This window comes from Oryzias latipes, chromosome 17 (genome assembly GCF_053564925.1).
Source record: "Oryzias latipes strain Hd-rR chromosome 17, Olatipes_Hd-rR_3.1".
NCBI lineage: Eukaryota > Metazoa > Chordata > Actinopteri > Beloniformes > Adrianichthyidae > Oryzias > Oryzias latipes.
Window position 1 is genome coordinate 20,877,892 of NC_136253.1, and position 5,057 is coordinate 20,882,948.

The following is a 5,057-nucleotide window of genomic DNA, read 5'->3' on the forward strand; positions in this document are numbered from 1 at the left end:
ACAGTACAGACCAAAAGTTTGAACACACCTTCTCATTCAAAGAGTTTTCTTTTTTTTCATGACTATGAAAATTGTAGATTCACACTGAAGGCATCAAAACTGTGAATTAACACACGTAGAATTATATACATAACAAAAAAGTGTGAAACAACTGAAAATATGTCATGTTGTAGGTTCTTCAAAGTAGCCACCTTTTGCTTTGATTACTGCTTTGCACACTCTTGGCATTCTCCTGATGATCTTCAAGAGGACGTCACCTGAAATGGTCTTCCAACAGTCAAACAATAAATACATTCAAATTGATGCTACATTTCAGCACAGATGCAAAAGCTAAATAAGATTGTAGAATTTAAAGACTGCGATATAAACACTTACAAGTGCTGTCTCAGAGAGTTAAACTTTTGGTAATTCCAATGTTACCACCGTCTTTTCTGATGAACTTGACAAACAGAACAAGGTTTCCTGTCCCACTGTGACAGTGTTGACTTATCCACACTCACTGCCGGGTTCCTGGAAGGGTCATTCTAATGCGGGAAGCAGACAGCAACAAGAAATTCCCAGATCGCTGCTCCATTTCCCTGATGAAGTGACCCCTGCCTTTATCTGGAAGACTTTCAAGGCTTCTTCGTTTGGTCTGGCTGCTGCACTTGGATTACTGTTTAGACTCCATGGTTTAGGCTTCTGGAAAGTCATCGTCTGGTGTTCAGCAAAAACTTAGATATTTATTAGACAAATAACTAAGCTTCTTTTTTTGTCGTTTTTTTTCTGCTTAAAGACCCACTCAGACCCACTTTGAGTTCTCAGTGGTCTTTTAATTAGGATTATGCTGTTTTTAGCCAAAATAAAAAAAAAAAATGTTTTGTTTTCTAGGACATAGTTTCTGCAGAGTGGCACTAGTTTGCTTCTGAGTTGTGGGTGGAACTGTTGGCATGAAGCAACCCCACCCCGCCTTTCCCTTCACTTGCTGAGAGCTCTCTGTTAACATGGTCTCCCCTAGCTTAAAGACCCTCACATAACACAAGATAACATTACCAGAGCAATAAAAGGTGGCAAGCAATATTGGAGCTATCCAGCTGTACAGTTTGGAGCCAGGTTCCAACTCAGGTGAGGAAAACAAAGACGTACATGGGTCTAGTCGTCTACAAGTGGATGTATCAGAATGGAGCAGGGCAGGGAGCTTTGGGCGTATTTTTCTATGTTTCAAATACGCTCATTTTCAATCTGCATTTTTTCATCTGCTCCTGATTCACGATTTAAATAAGAAAATCTTGCAGTTTTACTCTTAATTTTCTTTATATTTGCCTTCATTCAGCAGAAAAATGCCACAAGAACATGTTAAAAACAAAAAAGTATGATTTTCATCAGAGTGGATTGGACACGCGGTTCAAGAGGAACCATCTGCCGGTGGACAGGGAAACCACGCTTTGCACACAAGAAACTATTTACCAGAGCAGCTGGTAGCGTACCTAATGCATCTTAATTAGGATGACCACTGGCCACTGCCCGCACTCGTGATCCTTTTAATGAATTATCAAACGTCCTCTTGCCATGCATCAAGCATCCTAAGATACAGCGAAAAAGGGAGACAAATCAATTTTAACCAGTTTCAGGTTAATTGGAGTGTCGGTGGCTTTAGTCAAAAGGAAGATCCACGGATTCATCCACCTCCTCAGAGCGTGCACAGAAAAATCAAAGAAAGCACTACGTGTTTTTAGTTTAACCAACTATTAGTACGTGCACGCACTGTATTTCACATGGATTTAGTCAATGTGTACGAGTATGTTTGCAGAAAATGTTGGCTGACTCAGATTTACTAGATTAGCTCAATTATCTCGTAACAGCAGCATCTTCCATGGCTGCACGCAGGACTGTTGTGTCACACTGCGAACGGGTCTGGTACTACATGCGCTGCCTCTCTGGATTCTGGGAAAAATCATAGAGCAGATTAAAAAAAAAAAGTTGGAGTTTTTTGAAGAATTCTCGGCAGGAGGCTAATGACTTTGCACTCGCTGACACCAAAAACAACCACGCCGGAATAACAATGCACCAGCAGGATGCAGGTGACAGTAAATTAGGTACACTGCCAGAAATCCACAGCAGGCAGCATAAATATTTTTTCATGAGAAATGATGGAAATACTAAACAGTAATGGGTCTTCTCCTATTCTGCCGTATGAACCTCTTGTGCAAGATTAGGCTGAGTAGGAACATGAGGTTAATGAGGTACCAGGAATCAGGACAGCAATGTCACATTACAGTGATGAGCCACTGGGGTCTTTTCCATATTTATCACACAATCTGAGAGACTCACAAGTTTGTCAGTATGCTCTTCTTCCCTAGACATAACAACCACAATCTGAAACAAAATGTTAACTTTCATGCAACTCAGTGACAATATAAAAAAAAAAACTTTGAGATTTAAAGTTAAAAACAGTGCATTAAAAACTGACAAAACTACAGGTAACTATTTTTTTCCCCACTTTCCAATTAGGAATGAGCAAAACCGTTTTTCAGCACTTTAATACAATAAAAGCCAAGCTGTTAAAATGAATAAGCATATTTTGAGAGAAGAATAGCTTTTTTTTTTAGAAATATACAAGACTGGGTCCAGTTCTGGAGCTCTTTGAGACTTTATTTGAATTCAGACATAATTTGAGCTTAATATGTCCACATCTCAAATACAATACCCACCTAATGATTGATTAACTATTGTCTTTCCTTGATGTCTTTACATCACTTGTTTATAAATCCCGGGTTTTTAAAAAGACCATGCAGCCGTCATTTCAGATTTTTTCTATTCATCTTTATAACATCCAAATAAGTTCATGTCAGAGTCTAATCTCCTTTAGTTGAAGGTTAGTTTGTTTTCAGAGAGGTGAAGCAGCATGGTGTGTCCATTTGAACATGATTAAGTGGATGAAGAAGCTCAGATAATACTTTTTCCACCGTGAGAGGGTGATAAGACCACGTTGGATGTTGGAAAGATAAACTTTTTTACATTGATCTAACTTAATTATTTACTTCAGTTAAGATAAATCATTTTTTTGAGTTCAGTCAACTTAAAAATAACATAGTTATAAGACAGTTATTTTACTTTCATTCAAATTAATTCAATTAAGTTTAGTGCTGCTGTTAGATCGGCACAGCAAGGGATTGTGGGATACTATTACCTTTGCCTGTCTGGACGGATTTGGGTTAAAGTGTGGGTTTTTGACCAAATGTGTTTAGTTGTTTAGCTGGTTTACTGTGTTTTGCCGAGTTATTTGTCCTGTTATGTTTAATTCTTTCTGCACCATGAGTGAGAGGGAGGTAGGGGATGATAAGTTTATTTAGCAGCCCTAGTGTATAAGTAGGATGAGTGAAGTGAAGTCATGGCCAAAGTCTGTAAAATAATGTAAGTACATGCATTGGATACTGCAAACCCACAGTGTATCACTTGCGTTAATTTTATAAAAATGAGAAAATCTGCAGCTTCAAACTTAGACATATGAGAGTTCAAGAAATACAACAAATTAACATGGAAAAACATTCAATTGAATTGGAATAATATGACGTTTAGTTAGATAAATTTGTAAATTTGAGTTGTATAAATAACTATTGAGTTGAATAGACATAAGAAAGTAGGTTCAAAATTTTTAACTCAATTACTTGTTCCCAATTGAATCAATTCATTTAAGTTGGATAAGTTGTGTATATATATATATATATATACACAACTTATCCAACTTAAATGAATTGAATATATATATATATATATATATGTATGTGTAATTGGTAAAAAGATCTGAAATTCGTGCATTTACTTTGTCCGTTATTTTTCTCCAAGCAGAAACTCTTTTTTTTTTTTTGTTGTTGCTGATCTCTGACTCTGTCTCACTGAAGTATAGCGCTCTCTTTTCTCTACGCGTTTCCATGGTGACTCTGGATATCGGCGATCCATTCAGAATGCCTTTATGTACTTGCCGTGCACACACATTAACCCAGGGTTACTAAGTCGAGCGTAATTACGCCAACTCATAACCTGTCTTATGGAACCGACATACCCAGAGTAAGCAAGTTCAGCCAGACTTCAGCCAGAGTTCAGGGTTAAAGTCAGGGTAGTTTAAACATGCTTTCTGGAATACCCCCTTGGAAGGCATTTTTTTTAAAGGAAGTCCTTGTTTATGTTTGAGTTTTCTCTGTGCTCTCCAACTTCCTCCTCCAATCCAAACACGTGCTTTATTGTTAATTTGGTGACTCTCGTTTCCTCTTGGGAGTCAGTGTGTGGCTGCTGTCTCTGTTTATGGCTTTGTGATGGAAATGCAGTCTAGTTCTGTTTTATGAAAGCTGGGACCGCCTCAAACAACCCCCACTGCTGTATTGTCTACATTTATTCTTCAGTTTCATGATCAACATATAGAAAATTTAATAAAAAATACAAACATCCCAAAATTAGTATTCACCTACAAAGTATTGAGAAAAGGTGGACTGGCACGTCAAAACAAAACTTTAGACACCACAGAGGAAATCTCGGTAGTATGTGAGGTTAATTTATGTTCGAATAAGAGATGCCTTGAATCCACAAATACAGTTTAAATGTTAAAAAGTCCAGACTCTCTGATGATCCCAAAAAAATGTGACCGGTACCTTCTACTAATCAGGGGTGTCAAATTCCAGGCGTGGGGGACTGGTCTCCTGCTGGCTTTCCAGAAATCCTGCCTTATCTGCTGCTAATTACCTGGATCAGGTGTGTTTGGCCAATAAGGAGATTCCATGGCAGGTTGGTTGGAAAACATGACACCGACCGGCCCTTGAAGCCTGGATCCTGACACCCCTATCTGTCTAATTTAATGCATCACAAAAAGAACCCTGATATTTGTGTCCACAATAGGGAAGCAGTATTCTTCTGACCACTAACAAATGGCAACCTCATTTGAAAAAGTAAAACATGATTTTTTTTTTTACTTGTGTGTTGACTGTGGTGGTTTAATGAGGCTTTTGGCTAAATCTATTGAGATGATTGTGTCGCACAGAGAACAATTCTTATTATGGAAGGTGTGTGATTATGTTAGTTTGTGG